Genomic DNA, 20,748 nt, shown 5'->3' on the forward strand with positions numbered 1-20,748 from the left:
GATCCCTCATTTGGAACTAAGTGACTGGGGCAGTCACACGTAGATAGATGCCTTCATACCGTGGTAACAAAGAACACTTGGCCCCACATTGCGACACGCTGGGTATCTGCTTAAACACTCCCAGGTTCTGAGTGTCACAATGGACAGCAGGTGGCACTCTGGTTTTAGGATTCAACTCCTCTGGTTTTAGGATTCAATTCCTACATCAAACAGGGACAGGGGAAAATTTCAGGTGCATTTTAAAATTTATTTATCTGTATTTCTCTAGCAAGGAGAAATGTACTCCATTTTCTTTAATCAGGTTCATTTGCTTCCTACCGTGTGCCTTCGATTGGGTAATAGTCAGCCAGACTTCTCCACATGGCCACTCTCTCTCTTGTAGTAGGCTCTGTACTTTGAGATTTGTGTGAGCATCAGACTTGTCAGCTTCCTTGGTCTAGTGGAGATAGCAAAGATGCCAAATTCACAGGCAGGGCAGAGTGTCCCTCCTGGTGTCTCCAAGTCACTGTCACACAGGCACAGGGCATGTCTGACCTGGGGCAAGTTCACCCCAAGGTGCAGGGACTGAATTGGCTGCCCACTCTGAGGCTGCAGAGCTCGGAGGACGGAGCCTGGAAAAGCGCTTGTTTGGAAACCAGGGTAGAAGTTGGTGACCCAGCTAAGGGCACCTTCCATGTTCCCCATGCAGCCACTGTATCCAGTCCTGCAAAGCACACAGAGCATAAATATTTAGCAAACATTACTGAGAGCATTGGCATGCTCATTCATGTATTCACTTGGTCATTCATTAAGGAAATACTTATCCAAAGCCAATGCATATTCCCAAAATTCCATTTGTCTGTGCTATCAAGCCAAGGTGCAGCCAAATGAACAGAAGCCATACAATTTATGAGAAGAGAAAGAATGTGATATGCAGAATTGCGAAGTGTGTGTGAAGTTGTTCACTAGGGAACTAAAAACATCAAGAGGGAGGAACTTGTCCCAGGGAGGTGAGAAGAGCAGGTGCAGCGGCCCTTCCCGCACCCCTGTGGCTGGTGGAACTGGGACTGAAAGCTCAGGACCCACTGGGCTGCTCAGCCGATGCTGCCCTCCAGACACTTAGGGTGAGGCTGGCTCTAGGGGTGTTGGAGAAATTGCTCAGTGGACTCTGGAGAAGCCTCCCCTACCCCAGGGCTGAGCAAGTCTTACCAGGGGACGCTCAGGAATGGAGAGTGGGCAGCAAGGTCAAGACTCTTTGCCAGCCCTGCCAATGCCTTCTCTGGCAGCGCCTGGTGGGAGCTGGAGCCACCACAGGGCGCAATGAAGAGTGTGGGTTTGGGGCCCAGAGACAACAGCTGAGTCACTGGTACACTCAGAAGAGCATTGTCCCCTCCCCTGGGCACCAACCCAGATGCCAGCAGGATGAAAGGGAGCCGCTGGAACTGAAGTGCTGGTCTCTGTCACATGGCTTCCAGCCCACAGGGCAGAATGTAGTTGGCTGACTCATTTCCTTTTATTGCTCCAATGTAACATAAAATTGCACCAAAAGTTGCACAGTAACACAAGTTATTTCCACTCTTTTGCTGAAAGATTCATATAAAATTATCTCAGTCTGTCTTTTCACACACACATTCTCATGTTTCTTTAGCATAGTTTAATTTTCACACAAAGCAGATCCAAGGGGAGGAAGGCACATCAACATGTAGGTCTTTTGTTCCATGAAAATGTATATGGTGAAATGGATGAGTGCACATTTTTAAATGTTTTGACTTATTGATTTGAAAGGCAGAGGATAGGAAGAGAGAGAGAGATCCTCCCTCTGCTGGTTCACTCCCCTCAAATGCTCATAACAGCCAGGACTGGGTCAAGTTGAAGCCAGGAGCCCAGAACTCAATCTGAGTGTTCCATGTGACTGGCAAGGACCCATGCACTTGAGCTATCACTGCTGTCTCCCAGGGTGTGCATTAGCAGGAAGCTGGATCTGAAGTGGAGCTGGGACTTGAGCCAGGTACCCTGATATTGGATGTGGGGTCCCAAGCAGTGACAACCAGCTGTGCTACAAACACCCGCCTCCAGTTATTCACTCTCCAACAGCAAACCTGATTGTGACAGTGGCCCTAAATTTTCATACCCACAGGTCTCCAGTGGTCTCACAAGTACCTGAATCCCTCTATCCAATCCCCCTATGCTGGGATGAAGGGGGATGGTCTTTGCTTCATGAGTAAATCTACATGGATTCAGAGAGGTGTGGAGGGAAGTACAGTCCATTTTCCTAATGTACCAGTTCTGCATCCATGAACTGAACCAACTGCAGATAAAAAATATGTCAGGAAGTTCCAAAAAGCAAAACTTGAATTTGCCACACATGGCTCACTCTACTGAGTCCCATGAATGGAGTATTGTTTGGCTAGACCCTGCGGCAGCCTCTGCCGTCTCACAGGAACTGTCTCCAGTGCACATTCCTTACCTGTAGCCTCATTGATCTACTGTGTAGAGACACCTGTGATGGCTGTGTCTGCGCTGAACATTAGCAGATTCTTTTATTCTTGTCTTGGTTCCCTCGACGATACAAGTATAACCACTATTTACACAGCATACACAATGTATTAGGTACAGAAAGTCATCTAGAAATGATATAAAGCAGACAGGAGGATGTATGTCAGTTCCATGCAAATACTACACCATTTTCTTTGAGGTACTTGAACACCTGAGGATTTGGGTATTGATGGGATTCCTGGAACCAATTCCCATAGATACTGAGCATGATTGTAGACTAAAAGACACATCCATTAAAAAGTCCTTTTATCCAACGAGTTAGTCTCATTTTACCATGTATACTAGCTAGAGAAGTTTCAAGAGGGTTTGGAAACTACATTGTATTTCCTGATGACCAGACTTAGGTTTGAACTCATATTGAGAGGTCTCAAAAACTCTTTGCCCTGGCCCAGAATTAAAACATCCTTAAGGTACATTTTATGCGCAAGGCACAACTGAGGTGGCCAAGAGGAGAAATGACTACTGTTTTGCTGACGAAAGCTAGGCAATGCAGATCAGAAGCAAGCAGGGGATACCTTCCTTCCTCACAAGTAACATTAACAGAGAGTCACTTTTCATGTAGAAGATCTAGCTCAAATCTTTCATGGAATGTGAAATTTAATATTCATCCCTGGAATGAAGATTTAGCTCTTTAAAAGCTGTTCCCCATTTCACTCAAGATGTTAGCACTCTCAAGGGATGGCTCGAGGTGGCCACAGCAATTCTGTCTTCCCAGGGAGTCCTGATAATGCAGGGGAAGAATTTAGTCCCTGAGCCTTTAAATTCTGCTGAACAATTTAAGCTTTTTCACAAATATGCTTTTTGTCTAGTTTCCCCTTTATCTTTTTAAAAAAGATTTATTTATTTGAAAGTCAGAGTTACAGAAAAAGAGGGACACACAAACACACGCACACACACACACACACACACAGAGATCTTCCATCCGCTGGTTTACTCCCCAGATGGCTGCAATGGGCAGCACTGGGCCAGGCCAAAGCCAGGAGCCAAGAGTGTAATACAGGTCTCCTACAGCAGTGGCAGGGACCCAAAACACTTGGGGCATCTTCCGCTGCTTTTTCCAGGTGCATTAGCAGGGAGCTGGATCTGAAGTGGAGCAGCCAGGACATGAACCAGTGCCCATATGGACTGCAGTGTCACAACTTTACCTGCTGCATCACAATGCACCCCCTTCTTTAACTTTTAAACTGTAGCCTGCTTTTTATATGTGCTATCTTATGGCAGATGGTTAGACAAATGCTTTATTGTTCCGTTTCATTTGTGATTTCTTAAATCAGTTCTTTCCAGGTAAATTCTGCAAAATCAAAGGATCTGTCAGGGTCACTGACCAGAGCAACATGCTGGATGGAGGTCCCCTGGTCCTTGTGTTCTGGATATTTCTGAGAAAGGACTGGGCAGAACTGTGGTGGGCAATCATGGGAGGCTATGGTCATTTCAGCTGAGTAAGATATTTTGATGTTGGAGCTGAGAGACATTCATTGGTCATGGCTGGTGTTAGTGTCGTGCCATGTGCTTTTCTCCAGTGTTTCCACATGCATCATCAATATATTGATTGACCACAGCAATTCTGTGAAGTAGACAATGATGGCATCACTCCCTCGTATGGCCTCAGTGGACTTAGTGCAGGGTCTGCCCTGCACTTCTGGCACGTCCCTCATAATCACTGGGACAATCAAAGTGCAAGACAAGAAGAGAAATCTTCAGAACAACAGGAATCAAACACTTCCAGAGGTTCTGAAAGTCTAAAGGTGAAGAGAATGAGAAGTCTATCCTGCCACTTAAAGAGCTGGAATTCCATTGGAGCACAAATTCCAGCCAGCCTTTCCACTTGGTCTTTGATCAAGCACCACCACCACCACCACCAAAAACCCTCGGTGATTCTATGAGCCTCACCTGGCTCCTCTGTCTACAGCCCCGTTGCACCAATGGGCACCCTGTGCATGCTAGTGGCCTCCACAGGATACTGCACGTTGTTCTCCATGATTTTGAATCTTTGATATTCTTGATTATTTTGAAAGAGCCTGGAGAACAGAAAATATGTGCTGGGGAGCCATCCACAACCACCATGGCTGTCTTACCTGGTAGCCCAAGTGACATGAGACCAACCCGGAACATCCTGTGCCCTCGCTGTTGTGCCCTGGAATAGCCAAGCACAACCAAACACCAGTGTTCACTGTACCTACCCACAACCCTGCACCTGCAGCGTCTTCTTCTCCAGAGCCTAACACACACATGACTGTGTCACATGTTATATGTTCATGCATATGATTGTGTAGCAAGTCAGCAAGATGGTCTTAGCATCGCTCTCTCTCTCTCCCCCTGCTCTCCTTCCTTCCCTGCCTCTCTCCTTCCTTCCCTTCTTCTTTTCCTCCTTCGCATCTCTTTGTTTTCTGGGTAAGCCAACTTCCTCTTTTCCTTTCAATCCAAACAAATTATCCTTGGTGTGGGAAGCTGTTAAAAACAGATTTAGGGCCGGCACCGCGGCTCAGTAGACTAATCCTCCACCTTGCGGCGCCGGCACACCGGGTTCTAGTCCCAGTCGGGGCGCCGGATTCTGTCCCGGTTGCTCCTCTTCCAGGCCAGCTCTCTGCTGTGGCCCAGGAGTGCAGTGGAGGATGGCCCAGGTGCTTGGGTCCTGCACCCCATGGGAGACCAGGAGAAGCACCTGGCTCCTGCCTTTGGATCAGCGCGGCGTGCTGGCCGCAGCGCGCTGGCTGCGGCGGCCATTGGAGGGTGAACCAACGGCAAAGGAAGACCTTTCTCTCTGTCTCTCTCTCTCACTGTCCACTCTGCCTGTCAAACAAACAAACAAACAAACAGATTTAATGTCATATCCAGAAGAGCAACCCTGGAGGACAGGGGGCCTCTCACTCCTGTTCCAGTGGACGTAATTCCCAGGAGAGTTCCCATTGTCCCACCTCGGGTGACAAGCGTACTCCTGTGCCCAGTCATTGGGCAGGGGGCTGGTGTCATGCTCTCCCAGGCAGGTTGGTCAGGGGCTCAGGAACTCTGGCTGGCAGTCCTGTCAGAAGCAACAGGACTGAGATAAAGTGGTTCTTCAAAGGACAGGGCTGCTCTGAACACACACACTCACTGTTGACCACGGTGATTTTCCTGAAGAGTCACATATTATTTGTGCAGCAAAATTCTTTGTAAAAAATAAAGGAAACAAGGAGGAATAGTGAATATTTGACCCCACATCTACTGATGCACTTCTGTACAATTACCTATGGCGAATTCTCCTGGAGCGAGTAGTGGAATTCAGCTCAGGACTGATCTTCGTTGACAGAAACAGGCAGGGAGGACACCTACGTGGCCATTGTCAGCCCCCGGTAATATGCCTGGCTCAAGCCAACATTGTCACTTGGTTTCAGGAACATCTGATCCACCTTTTCATGCTGAGAGCTAATTGCGCTGTTTTCAGACCTGGATCTGTCCCTCCAGTGATATTTTTCCAATTGCAGTGATATATTTGTCTAGCCAGCAAGCACTGCTGAAGCTATAGCTGTTCTGGAGAGTACTTGGGGTAGAAAGGGAGGGAATTGTTCAGCGATGCAATAAACAAAGAAAATCCTTTCTGAAGAAAAAGTTACAAAGCACCACTCTGCTTTCCTTAATAACATATGTAATAAAATGGTTTGCTATCCATTTTTCTAATCTTCATAAAATGAATATACTCCATCATAGAACTGATTCAGGGACTGCTTACTGCAAATAATCCAATGAATACATTACAGAAGTAATTAAGTGGGAACCCAAGTGGAGCCTCAAAGCTTTCCCTATCAACACTTCTTCATCACAAGAAAAAAAACAACAAAACAAAACAAAAACCCATACTAACCTGCAGGTAAGACATAGGAGACAGATGAATAAAAGCCAGGACAATTGGCACTGAAAATAAGGACCAGTTTAGGCACTAAACTGGATCCCACATTCTATATCTCATTACCAAAATATTACTTTTGTTTCCTTGGAAGAATGAAAAAGCAAGTACTGGCTTTAACCTCTCCTTGAATTTTAACAATTCATCACTGACCTGAGGGGTCTTCAAAATGTTTACAGAAAATGTATATTATAAAAAAACTATGCATATGCTTTTTGCAACAAAATAAATGTTATCTTCTAATTCCATTTTTTCCCTGAACTTCCTTGTAGTTACTGATCCCTGTCATGTATAAGACATTCATGCAAGAAGTATAGAGAATGCAAAAAAAAAAAAAAAAAAAAACTCAATAAACTACTGGTTGTTGTCCTCCAGGTGTTAGAATCTAGTTATGGAGTTCAGTTACACATAACAGTAAAATTGGGTGAGGTGAGTTATGTTCCCTGTAAGCAGAATACATACGATTTACTCTGTAATTTAGAAGAAAAAGAAATTAGGGCAAGACATTTTGAGGTTCCATTTGGCCTTGGCCTAGAAATGTAGACTGGGATGCTGAGGAGGCAGCATGGATGTGTACAGGAAAAGCAGAGTCGTACATGAAGGAAGTAGAGGCATCGGGCAGGAAGTTAAAGGGGAGGAGGCTGGAAAGGGTCATGGTAACACAGTCATGGGAGCCTTCAATGTCCCTGCAACTTTTCAGACCTACTATGCAGGTAAAGAAGGGGACAGGGAGTGCCATAGTCAACACAGTGGTTTAAAAAAATTGCTCTCGCTCTGGGTCATGCAGAAGGACATTGTCATTGGCAGGGAGAAACTGGGAGGAAAGACCATGCTAATTAGAATCTGGGGGCTATAAAAGCACTGATTTTCTAGGGCTTCCATCATGAAGGACCACAGACCGGGTGATCTGAGCTCCAGTTTGGAGGATGGAGCCCATGATCAAGGTGTCAGCCGAGTTGACTCCTTCTGAGGCCACTCCGCTTGGCTTGCCACCTTCTCTCTGTGTCCTTCCATGGTCATCTCTCTGTGTGTGTCTGTGTCCCAACACCCTCTGCTTATAAGAGCACAAGTCACATTGTACTGGGACCCTCAAATATGATTTCTTGTCATCCTAGTTACCTCTTTAAAGACTCTATCTCCAAAACTACTCACGTGGTGAGATACTAGGGTTAGGACTTTCACATCAAGGAGTGATAAAGACTTGAATTCAAATGATTTCCTTGGGCATGAAGAGGAAAACAAATCTGCAGCCATGACAAAAGGAGAGCTGACAAGTCTTGGCAAGAGGCTGGAGCTGTGGGAAAGGGAGAAGGATGCTTGGTGAGCCTGCTTGTAGAGGTTCCTTTTCCTAAAAAGCAGAAGAAAGCAAAGGAAAAGGAAGCCTAAGGCTGGTGACAGCAGATAAAAGCTTTGTTTATTTGTTTAGGGCAGAGTTCAACACACGGCAGACAGAGTGGAAGGAGACAGGGGACAAAGAACAAAGACGCCATCAGGAAGCAAGGAAGAGGGATAAACATGGACAAACTTAGAGCTTAAGATGGGGGGAGGTAATCTTTCATTCTAGAAGAGAAATGGGACAGATGATTGCAAGACACATTAAAATGTAGAAGATGCGACACAAGAGAACTCACAGCTGGTGTTCTCAATTTTCTTGGTAAAACTCAAGGCAAGATGTAATGGAAGCATGTGAATTAGTTAATAAAGTCCATTTTTATGCGTGGGGAACCAGAAAAGCCTGGTAGAGGTCCAGTTCTGCTGTGAGATCCTGAGCATCCACATGGATGTCTCTCACCCATTCTTTGCTCCCTGCAACAGAGACGCTACTTGTCCTGAGCACAAATGAGATTTGTATGTGAAAACATTTTGCAAACTGTGAAGTCCTCTGAAATCATTGGCTATTACTATTATTTTATTTCTTTGTTATGTGAGTGTAGAGATTGCTCCCAGCTAAGGCAGGTCTTGCATCTCAATAGGTCATAACCTTTAGATGTCCTTGGGCCTGTTTCCTGGAATCAGATTGGGCTTCAGTAGGCCTACTCCACTTACACCAAAGGGAGGTGGGGAGGGCCCTCTTCAAAGCCAAGGGCAGGGCCAGAGGCCATTGTCTACCACCGGACTTTGAAGCTGGTACTTTCATAACACAACGTATTGAAGCCTCTTGCCAAAACATCCAAAGAAATTTAGTGCCCACACAGTGAGAGTTAACATGAAGCTTACCGCTAACACTTCATAAATTACTTCAGTGTCTTGCATTTTTATATCAGGGTGTCATATTCCTTTCAATTCCAATATATCACTTCAGGACACAATGTCATTCTAGCATTTTTGAAATATTATAGAAAATATTCTTCACTTCTTGGGTACCTAGCCATGAATTATTATTCAAAAATTATCGCTATTACTCTCCAATTGGTGAACAGGTTGATTTCCACAAGTTTGGAATTAACTGCTTTCCTAAGATGAAATTTTTCTATGATAAATGATAGATATGTTTGGGTTTCCAGGTCAACCTACAAAAATCTATATAATCCTAAAAGAAAATGGGACAGCCTTATACCACTGTATAAAGAGAGTGTCAGGGCTGGCGCTGTGGCATAATGGGTAAATTTGCCGCCTGCAATGCCAGCATCCCATATAGGCACCAGTTTGTGTCCCAGCAGCTCCACTTTCAACCCAGTTCCCTGATAATGGCCTAGGAAAATCAGAGGAAGGGGGTCGATGCTGTGGCATAGCAAGTGAAGCCGCTGCCTGCAGTGCCGGCATCCCGTATGGGCACTGGTTCGGGTCCTGGCTGCTCCACATCCAGTCCAGCTCTCTGCTATGGCCTGGGAAAGCAGTAGAAGATGGCCCAAGTCCTTGGGCCCCTGCATCCGCATGGGAGACCTGGAGGAAGCTCCTGGCTCCTGGCTTCGGATTGGCAAAGCTCCGGCTATTGCTGCCAGTTGGGAAGTGAACCAGCGGATGGAAGACCTCTCTCTCTCTCTGACTCTCCTTCTTTCTATGTGTAACTCTGACTTTCAAATAAAAAGACAGGCAAAGAAAATACTTTAAAAAAGCAGGGGAAGATGGCCCAAGTGTTTGGGTCCCTGCCCCCTCTGTGGGAGACCCGGAAAAAGCTTCTGGCTCCTGGTTTTGACCTGGACCATCCCTGGGGAGTGAACCAGCAGATGGAAAGTTCTCTCTCTCTCTCTCTTTCTCTCTATAATTTTGACTTTCAAATAAATCAATAAATCTTAGGAGGAAAAAAAGGAAAGTCAAACTGCCTCTTCTACTGGCTTTCTCAGGAGCAGACAGAAGGTTCTAGCTCAGACACACATCTCATTGCCCCCAAATTGGGTCATGCATCCATTTCCAAACATCTCTCTGGATTGGGATGTGCTCATCAACTTAAACCAAGCAGGGAGACAGGGAGGTATGGTGGGCCTGTACTGTAGCTGGGGGAGAATTAATACCTGAATAAAAAAGATAAAGGAGGAAAAGTGGAGCCAAAGCAGCTGAACAGAGAAAACCTGTTGCACACCTGCGCCAGAGGACGGAGCACGGGAACGAAGTGATTTCTCAGGAGTTCTTCAAAAGGTCAGCCGCTAAACCCCCAGCATCCCCCACCCGCTCTCTTTCCAGCACACCCACACTCTCATCAAGGCCAACGTAAAAGCCCTGTTTTGAAGACTGGGTGCCAAACAACTCATCCAGTCCCCCAGACAACTGCATGTCATCCATTCCTCTCCCCCACATCAGTGTTGCTGATTTCATTGGCCAGTAAGGAGAGCACACACACGCTAAGATTGGTAACTCCCTAACTCAGACGTTTGTGTTTATAAATGGAGGAATATTTCGACCCCCAATATTCCAGTAAATGAGAAAGTAGGTAAAACTTCAGCCAGCATAAGCATAAATAATTAAAGAGATGGCAAGCAAATAGCTGTTCCTGGGTCCACCTGTCCCCAGGCACCTGCCTCCAGATATTTTCTTCCCATTCCTTCTATTTTCGCAACATTCTCTCTCCCTGCTTCCAAGTCCACAGATGTCCTATAGGCTGTGAGAGGACACCCAGGAGCCTGTAGAGCAGTGGCACAGGGGAAAGAGCAGGGAAGGGAACTGTCGCGTTTTGGTGTAAGTTATAGAGTCCTTCCACATTCATTCATCAAGTAAAGGCCACCGCACGGAATTATAGATGAATTACTAGATAGGGATATGATAAATGATAGATGTAAACACAGTGTATTTCATCAGCTTCAAGCCACCATCATCTATAAGGTATATTATAATGCAATATTTTATCTAAGAAAGAGTGCTGCCAATTATAAGAGCCATCTATTGAAAATGTACCCCAATTCTACTGTTAAATTTGTTTAAAACATGTTTTGGAACTGAGGGACATTGTTTGAAAAATCACAACACTTTCTAACTAACTTAACTGCAGTTTGAAATAAATAGGTAAGGATGCTAGAGTTTCAATGAAAGCTCTTGGCACAATTCAGGAGCAGCCTCACAGATGAAGGTTTGAGGAGTGGGTTTTGTTTTTCACCAAAGACCCAAGCAGGCTTTTCCACTCCTGGGCCTTTTAGACCATTCACTCCAAAGCTCATTGATAGTGTATGAGCACACATCATATTTAGGGCACTGTGGAAGGTACAGGGAAATATAAAACACAATAACATCCTGTTATGATTTGGGTGATAGTTTGTGTGCCTCCCAAAGTTTCAATATTAAAGACTTGGTCCCCCAAAATTTTACATTAATGATGATGGATTCATGTTAATGTTTGTTGGATCATGGGTGGAAACTTGATAAGACTATGGTATCTCCAAGGTGCATCAGTTGGATGTAGTTCTCACGAGAGAGTTGGTTATTTAAACCAACTTTGGCCTAGCTTCTGTGGTCATCCCTCCACTATGTCAGCCTCCCCAGATGCCTGAATCAATTAGGCTGCCTGATCTTAGACTGTGAACCTCTAAACTGGAGGCAGAAATAAACATTTTTCCTGCTTAAGCTGCTTTTCTGAGATAGTCTAGATAAAGTAACAAAAAGCTGACTAATCTAGGAAAATAAAAACACACCTTTAAGGTATTTATAACTTGGCTGAGAAATCATAGCAATAAAAATAAATATTCGACAAACAAAGCAAGCGTTTCATCTTACATTCTGAGCAGCTCTGGAAGGATCTTGAGGTCTGGCACCACAGAGGAGACCATGGACTTGAACCGGATCTTGAGAAGTCAGGTTTGGACAGTTGTGGTGGGTGTTCTGTGCTCAGCACTGCAGGGTTCTCATTTTGGGTGCTCCTAGTAGGAGAAGAGAAAAGCACTCATGTCACCCGAGACCTCCTGGAGTCAGCCACTGTTTATTCCAGTCCCAGCTCTGTTGGGGATTCAGCAGGCAAGTCCAACGCACAGTGAATAATTTAGTTTCCCTGTCTTCACCCAATTACTTCTTTTTGGTTGGTACATCTCTGCAGGATTCCTCTAATTCAGGTCTTAGCCATGCATCCTGGTTAGGTGAGTGGTTGGATGGTGAGACTGAAAGCTACCAGGAGGTATTCTGAGAACATTTGCTCAAGGATCCAGGGCTATTAATACCACACCACATCGCAACTCCTTTCTGTGCTTTTGAGAAACGATTAGCAAATCAGGCTCGAATTGTGGCTTTGGCCTAACTCCCAATGCAGAAATCCAACATGCTAGACTGGAGCTGGCAAAAGACTCATTTGTCCAGGCCTGAGATCCCAACTAGTGACTTTCTCCCTCTGCACAAACCTAAACGTCAGATTATACTGCTCCATAAAAAGAGACCAAAGTGTACATGTATATATTCCTAAATTATAAGACTCAGATAGCTACGGCTATGTTGAAGTCCAACTTGCCTGAAAATCTGGCCTTGTCCATTGGTCCAGTATGTGCACCAATGTGGACAATGATGGCCAAGTCAATGGGACAGAGACAATTTCTCTCTCGTGGAGAGTTAGAGAAAATTAGAATACATGGACCACAGACTGGCAAAGGACCAACATTTAATCACATATGATTATTTTTTAATGAATGTCACTTATTGAAAATGTTAACCTAGACAAAAAAACCCAAGGAAAGCATCCAGGAGTCAGGGCCCTCCAGAGAAACAGAACCAGTAGAATTCACACAGATTGATAAAAGGAAACTTACTATGGTATTTGGCTCACATGATCGCGGAGGCTGAGAAGCTCATGATTTGCCACCTGCAAACTGCAATGGGAAGTCAGTGTAGTAATTCAGTCCCCATCTGGAGGTCTGAAATCCTGGGGGCTGGGGAGGGTGCCAGTGCAAGTCCCTGAGTGTGAACGCCTGAGAAGGAAGAGCTCCAAAGGTAATGGGCATAAATCTCTTATTTTTATTCCAAGTTCTTGCCCCCACAGAGATTAAGAATTCGAGGCAGAGTCATAAATACAGTGCATGAATGAGAGCAGGGTTTACTTAAAAGGGAGAGTGAACACGCTTTCACTGGCGAGTGTGGACAATGCCACAGGAAGAGATAACCTGTAGTGAGTGGGTCACAGAGCTGCCTACAAGGAGAGGGGAGACGCCAGAGAAGGACCCATAGCCAAGCTCAGAAGTCAAAAGCAAAAGGGAAAAAAGGATGCTTCTCTTTATGGCTCCTGTAAACAGGATGGAGTTTAATATACACGAGGCTTTCCGGGAGTTTCATGGTGCTTCCACACAGAACTTAACTTCCAAGTGATCGTCAGGGTGTCTCCTCCTTCCTGGTCCCAGATGAGACAGAGACACATCATGGGAAAACAGGCGTACCAGATTGATAGGATGGGGGTGGAGTTATAATACAGGGCTAGGCAGAAATTGCGAGAAAATAGTCCTGCTCAACTAGTCCTTACCTAATCTTTTTGCCTAGTTCCCCTATATCACAAGGTCCAAGGACAGGGGAAGATGGATGTGTCAGCTCAAGAAGAGAGAGGGTTGTGGATCATTCTTCCTCATCTTCTTACTCTCCGTAAGCCCTCAGCAGATTGGATGCTGGCCATTCACACAGGGGAGGGTGGGTCTTCTCTACTCAGTCTATGAATTCAAATGCAATCTCTCCTGGAAACTGCCTCACAGAAGTTATATTTCACCATCTAGCTGGGCATCCCTTAGCCCAGGTAAGTTGTCACGTGAAATTAACCATTTGTAGAGAGAGGAAAACAAATTCCATACATTTTTATGAATGTAAACAACAAAAATGTTTCAGGTAAAAATATAGGAAAATACCTTTTCTTTGAAAGCAAGTTGAGGAAGAGGATGATGAAGACCTCCTGACATACTAGAATCACCACAACAGCTCTGTTTGCACCACGTAAGGATCAGCAGGGTCAGTTGCAAGCTCACCAGATCTTTCTTCTTCCTACCCTTGTTTTCACCCTTGTTGAGTACGATCATGACTCAGCATTTCCTGCTTTGGCTAAAATGTTAAAGCATAAAAGGTCCCAGAGCCCTTTGTTTTAAACTAATCAACCAGTTATAGAGAATAACGCTGCAAGTTGCGTCATTTTACAGTAACCACACATTATGGGTCATTAGTCTTAAAAAAAAGAAGAGCCTAGCTAAAGTTTTACCTTCCTGTTGTATTAAAAAGAATAGGGCTAGTGAGACTCCTCTTTCTCTGTACAATCTGATCAGCAGCCTCCCTCCTGGAGGGTGAGTGAAGCAGGTAGGGTGTAGGATAGAGGCCTAAGTCACTTTCTTTCTTTCCACAACAAAACGCCAATCTCAGAAATGGCCGCTCCAGGAGGAAAGGTGGAAGCCACGCCTCTGAGAGTCTTTGTACCTCTCAATCCCCACCACTGCCCATTCCCCCTCCTTCTCCCAGCCCAGCCCCCTCAGCCTGACCCTGGGAGCCAGATGGCCACTCCCTGCCATACTCATACTCACACAGCCAGGTCGGAATGGCGCTGTGTAACTGATCTCGGCTAGCTTGACTAATGATTTTAGTATTAATGTTAAGGGTCCTTGAATAAAACAGGCAACATGGTAAGGTTTTTAGCATTTATTCCATGAAAGAAATACACAGGAAAGTGAGGGCTTTATTAGAGGGAGAAGGAGCTTAGAAGTTTACCAGGCTTGGCCGATGCCGTGGCTCTCTAGTCTAATCCTCTGCCTGTGGCGCCAGCACACTGGGTTCTAGTCCCGGTTGGGGTGCCGGATTCTGTCCCGGTTGCCCCTCTTCCAGGCCAGCTCTCTGCTGTGGCCCGGGAAGGCTGTGGAGGATGGCCCAAGTGCTTGGCCCCTGCACCCCATGGGAGACCAGAAGAAGCACCTGGTTCCTGGCTTCAGATCGGTGCAGCACACCGGCCAACGGAAGGAAGACCTTTCTCTCTGTCTCTCTCAGTATCTAACTCTGCCTGTCAAAAAAAAAAAAAAGTTTACCAGGCTTTTTCAGGGAGTAGACAAGAAGCTACAAGAGAGAGAGAGCACAAGGGCTGGGTGGGAGAGCAGGCATCAGAGGCAGCCAAAAGGCCGCCCACGCCAAGAGGTGAGGGAGTGAACGAGAGAGCGGGCCCAGGCGCTCCAGGCCTTTTATTCACTTCCAAAGGGGAGTGGTTGCATAGTCTGATTGGCAGGTGGTCAGGCAGGGGTGTGAGGTCACGAAAGCGGACAGGGCAAAGGCGTGGTCTCCAGCTCACAAATCTAATCGATTTAATCCTCTCTGCTTGCCTATATCATAACTAGGTAGCTTGTTTAGGTCTGAGTGAGCTGAAAATCCCTGCCAGCCCCAAAGTAATACCATCCCTTTATCCATCAACCAAAATGTCCCCTTACCCAGAGTGCACCTGCTTCATCAGTATCTAGAAGGGGACACACCAAGAAAATACAAACATTAAGCTCCTCTCAAAACTTAGGGAGGTGTCATAGAATTCCCAGGTGGCTTCACGCATATGAAGACATCACCTCCTATCTCATAAGAGAGGCTGAGAGTAGGACAAAGTCCTCTCTTTTCCCAGGGGACCACAGCAGGAGATGCCCTTTGGGTCTTCTCTTTGCCCCCTTGGGAAATCCTCTCCTTGCTCTATGTGGGGTGCCCACACTCATACATGAGTGTGTATCTTCTCTCTCACTGTTATGCACTTGCATATATCTGCACACACATCCATGTCCACACAAGCTTGTGCATATCCACAGGTACCATATGTCTATGCATACACACGAACACGCACACATGTATGGCACAGTCATATGTGCACACACATACACACATGGTTTCTTGAAAACCCTTAACATACTTCTTTTGTAAAGCACATTTTTGGCTCTTCCTCCTAGCATTTCCTGGTTGAATTTACAGTTGACGAGAGTGTTACAAATACTGTAAATAATTCTCTCCCACTAAATGACACCTGCTAGAAACTTACTTCTTTATGAGTTTCAGAAAGAAGGGTTGGAGCAGGGGAATGATGAAAGATAGATTCGAGCTCTTCAAACATCACTCTATTGATTTATGTATGAAAAAGGATGGAATCTGTCAAAGGGAACACCACCATGCTAAATGCACAGTGCAATACCAGCTGTGGTAGCCACCGCTGCCAATACATATATTTCAGGAAGTCAATTTACTTTTAAATGGAATTTTAACTTTGGCGAAAGGAGTCACTGGTGAATCCCTTATTTATATGAAAACTGTCTGGAGCAGAGAACAATGCCCAGACTCTCACAGTCTCTAGAAACAGGAAACCAAACAAGCCCCAGGAGAAAATGTTTGCTCTCTCAATTGTTTGTTTTCATCCTGGGGGTGGAGGTTCTGGGCCAGTCACATCCCCGCCACCCTCCCAGGAGCTGTCAGTACTCCCACACTCCCACCCCTGGCTGCCTCCTTGGGAGCCTGGGGCTGCAGTTTTCTTCCCCAGCACCACGTGAGGGCCCTGTCTTTGGAATGTGAGGCATTGCCTTCCTCAGAACAGATGGCAGAAGGTCTCGGCTTCAGGCAGCCACACCATCCTACTGGACACACATATGGAGGTGGAGGGCTCGTTCCCTCTCTCTTTTTAGAAAAGATTTATTTTATTTTATTTGAAAGGCAGAGTTACAGAGAGAGAGAGAGAAGTCTCCCATCGTTGTGTCACTCTCCAAATGGCCACAACAACCAAGGCTGGGCCAGGCCAAAGCCAGGAGCCTGGAACTCTATCCGGGTCTCCCACGTGGGTGCAGGGGCCTAAGCACTCAGGCTATCTTCTGCTGCTTTCCCAGGTGCATTAGCAGGGAGCTGGACTGGAAGCGAAGCAGCCAGGACTCAAACCCATGCTTGTATAGGATATTGGTACCACAGGCGGCCTACTCCTAGGCCTCATTCTCTACTTCAGATCTCCCAGTGTGGTCCTGGGCCCACTGCGTAATCTCCCTGGGCTCCATTACTCCATATGTAAGGTACAGATGTCAGAGCTCACCCCTCAAGATTTTGTGAGGATTAAAGGAGCATACATGCACGAGAGCACTTCCAAAAACCCACAGAAAAATCAAGTTAAAAGATATAGGTGTTTTCTGTAGCAGACATTTTTGAAATCCATGCATGGGAGGGATGTTCAAAAAGTTCATGGAAAATGCCTATTATTAAAAAAAACTATACACAGGTTAAAAAAAAACAATGCTGTTTTTCCTGAACTTTTGAAATATCCTCATTCAAGCAATGCAGGACCTAGATACTCAATTGAAAAAAAAATCCTTATTTCCCTGTCTATCTTGTCTTTGTTGGTTGGAGCAACTTTGGTCTTACACCAAGCCTAGGACTGTGCTGGGTGGAGAGAGACCCATTGCTTTCTGACCCACAGTTGCGGCTAAGCATGCTTCTCCCTTTTACACAGCAAAGAGCCCAGGAGGCGCTGAGACTGGTTAGAGATAATGAGTGGGTAGATTGGTGAAGCCGCTCTCTTAATTACCTGAGGCACTGGTTTGTTTTGGCACAAGGGTACTCGTTCTAAGGGCTTCAGTTAAAGTGTCCCAATAATAAGCCAGAAAAATACCGTTGCTGGGCCACCACTGACCTAAGTAAATAGCAGTTCTGACGATGGCTTATTTTTAGTGTTGTTTGGGCGGAAACAGGGAGATCTGCCTGTGGAGGGGGAGCTGTCCCTGGAGGAGGGCCACGGAGGGACCTCCGCGAGAACAATGGAGGCCCAGGATCACCCGGCACTCAGGGACTTTAGGGTCATCTGTCCAACCCCCACCCAAAGCCTGAGTCCCTTCCCGGCATCCTGCGGCATGACCCCTGACCTCCAGCGAGGGTTCCTTGCTGTGTCTCCATCATTCACAGTCCTGTCCTCAGACCCTGGGCACTGGAACCCACAGGAGGAGGCGGTTCCATTTGACTGCCTCCTCTGACTCCCTGGCTCCTTGGAAGTGACGTGGAAAAAAGAATTTTCTTGCTATTACAACACACATGATAATCCACATGAGTTAACAAGGATCCACACGGCTCATTTTGGTTCTAATTAGAATCTGAAAATAAATTCCCCACTTTGACATCCGTATCATTTCATCATGGAATTACATAACCCACCCACACTAGCTGTCTTATGGTGGGGCCTTCAATATAAACACCAACATAGAGTGGATTACATGCGTTTAGTCTGGTATCATTGAACACTGATCATGCTTTTGTGAAGATTAGGAAGAAATTAGTTGAGCATCACAGATTCCCTCCCCATGGCCCGTGTCACAAAGCCCATGTAGATTTCCAGGAGATACACAGAGGAGTGGGGGGGTGGGGGAGGGTTGTCCCAGACAGTCTTCGAAAAGCTTATAGCCTCCCTCTCTGTGTGTGTCTCTATCGCTATGTCTTGGCTTCTCTCTCTCTCTCTCTCTCTCCAAAACAAGGCTCTCAAAGCATTCCTCTCAGAACTATGGCCAATTTAGGCTCAATTCTCTCTGTGGATTTTTGGACTACAGGTGCCTTGGTATACATTGTATTATAAGCTGATGAATGTTCCCTGGGCTCTAACACATATCTGATTCCACTGCTTGTTCTGGATTTCAGAGTCAGGATTTCTGGGTGAGCAAGCGCTTTGAGTTTTCACAAAGACATCTGACATGCTATTCTTCTCCCCCTCCTCCCCGCCCCAAATCACAGAGAAGCAACACAAGAGTTTGCTGCTGCTCCTAGTCTGTCTCCTCTGCCTCTACCAAGGCCAGAGCTTGCAGCAGCCAAGGGCAAGACAGAGGCTCAGAATCAAACTGGGCAGGGTTTGGAGAGACTCCTGGTGCCCTCACTGTTTTTAGTGCATCCTTTACCTACACTCACACTTCTGAAGTCAGGAGACAGATTTGTTCCTGTCTGTGGGTTCAGGTTCAGGCACGGGTTCAGGTTTGGGTTTGGGTTCAGGTTCAGTTAGGGTTAGGGTTCAGGTTTGGGTTTGGGTTCAGATTAGGGTTCTGGTTCCTGTTCGGGTTAGGGTTAGGGTTAGGGCTTGCACCTCCTAGCTTGGCACCTCCAGTTGCGTGAACCAGGGAAAGTAATATAAACTCCCTCCCTTCTGTTTTTCCTCTCTAAAATACTCATTGTTCCACACATGGTACCTGTTGCTGTGGATTCGTTCTGAGAGGAGGAGCGTGGTGGGGGCAAGACGTGCGGAGTGACCACACAGATCCCGGGAGTTGGGCGAAAGCGAGCCAGAGGCAAGCAGCCCGCAGATTCATTTATTTCAGCTGGTACAGCAGCTTATATAGCTGAGGCAGCCAATCCGGTCAAGGGGCAGTTTATGCCCTAACCAATCACAGCCTGTTGCCAGGCAGGCTCCGTTGCCAGGTGGTTCTCCAGGTGGGTTCTGAAGCCATTTCTGAGTAACTGATGCTCGCTTGCCAGCGGCCATCTTGGCATGACCTTCTCATTCCACTGCAGGTACCGAAAAACAAAAACAAATAAACCAAACGCTGATGCAATTCTCTCTATTGAGGGTTGGTAGGGGAACTACCTGGGAAATCCTTGGAATGTGCTCGATTCACGCCATCCCAGGCACGTGGCAAGCTCTCGTACCCCCACCCCCCAGCACCCTCTGAGGCCTCCTCACCTGCAGGGTGAAGTGCTGCCTATACACCAGGCTCCCTTGCCTCTATGCTGCCTCCAACAGCCAACGCACCCCCTCTTACTGCCTGTATTTCAGGCAGGAACATGGGGTCGTTTCTCAAAGTCACCTCCCACTCTTCTTACTCTTGCAGGGTCTCACTGGCCTTTGAGACACCATAAAACCGCCAGCTTGGGTCCCAGAGGGTATTTTGGGCTCTCCAATATGGCATCCAGTGGCTCAGGAGTTATCTTCCTGTTCTGCCCCCCACTCCACCCTCTGTTCTGCTCTGGGGGCTCTATCTCCATCCTGTTGCCAATCTCTCCACCCATTCTTGTGCCCTCAGCCAAACAAGACGTCAAGTCCCACCCAAGCCCTCCGTCTCAGGACCCCAGGTCTCCAGGGGGATGGGAAGGAGGTAGGGCTGACTTGTCACCAGTGCAGCCCTTTCAGCTGCAACAGACCTTCAGAGGTTCCTTCCCAGGTTCTCAGAGCTGGTGGCCCCAAGCTGGTCACCACTTCTCCAAAGTGCCCCTGAGCATTTGTGTAAAGATCATCCGCATCTCCTCAACTTACTATTTTACCTACTGTGCCAGTGCTCTGCATCCCTGGGTTGGGGGAGGGGGAGAGGTCAGTGACTCAAACACAAAGGCAGAGACATGACTTGACAATTACAGTCCCCTGGAACAAGTGAGAGGGAGGTACACAGGATGCTAGTGGGAGGAGGGCAGGGGGTGGGAAGGAGAGGGAAGAGGAAGGGATGATAATTAAGTCTGGGAAAAGCAAGACAGAATTACCAAGAGGAGACGAGGCTTGCACTGAACTGTCTTTTTATAAAGAAAATGTGTGTGTGATGCAGCTTTATTGAGATATAATTCATATACCATAAAATTCACAATTCTGTAGTGTAGAGCTCCGTGTTTTTAGTATATTCATGAAGTTATATAACCATTACCACTATCTAGTCCCAGAAAAATTTCATCACCATCTCCCCCCACCAAATATGCTTGCATTAGCTGTCACTCCCTATTCTGCCTTATTACACACACACACACACACACACACACACCCCATAACCATGAATCTACTTTCTATTTCTGTGTCCTTGCCCATTCTGGATGCTTCATACAAATGGAGCCGTACTATTATGCAGCCTTTTATATCTGGCTTCTTCTTTTTTTAAAAAAATATTAATTTTATTTATTTGAAAGAGTTACAGAGAGAGGTAGAGACAGAGAGAGAGGTCTTCCATCTGCTGGTTCACTCCCCAGATGGCTATAACGGCCAGAACTGCTGCGCTGATCTGAAGCCAGGAGTTTCTTCC

The 20,748-nt window shown here is 46.3% G+C and overlaps 1 long non-coding RNA gene across 3 annotated transcripts; it reads right to left on the reverse strand.

The window, feature by feature from the left end:
* Nucleotides 1-268: 268 nt before the first annotated feature.
* LOC149123796 (uncharacterized) lies at nt 269-19,057 on the reverse strand. 3 transcript variants are annotated; one of them, XR_016214150.1, is made up of 4 exons: nt 18,940-19,057; nt 11,558-11,700; nt 2,447-2,603; nt 269-703 (listed from the first exon to the last, which is right to left on the reverse strand). It is a non-coding gene; the product is annotated as an uncharacterized LOC149123796 (long non-coding RNA). The 3 variants fall into 3 exon arrangements; XR_016214151.1 differs by lacking the exon at nt 2,447-2,603; XR_016214152.1 differs by lacking the exons at nt 269-703; nt 2,447-2,603 and adding an exon at nt 4,425-4,553.
* Between the last annotated feature and the right edge of the window lie 1,691 nt (nt 19,058-20,748).

The sequence above is a fragment of the Oryctolagus cuniculus genome, chromosome 10 (assembly GCF_051225735.1).
Source record: "Oryctolagus cuniculus isolate XC-2025 breed Fujian yellow rabbit chromosome 10, ASM5122573v1, whole genome shotgun sequence".
In the NCBI taxonomy this organism is placed as follows: Eukaryota; Metazoa; Chordata; class Mammalia; order Lagomorpha; family Leporidae; genus Oryctolagus; species Oryctolagus cuniculus.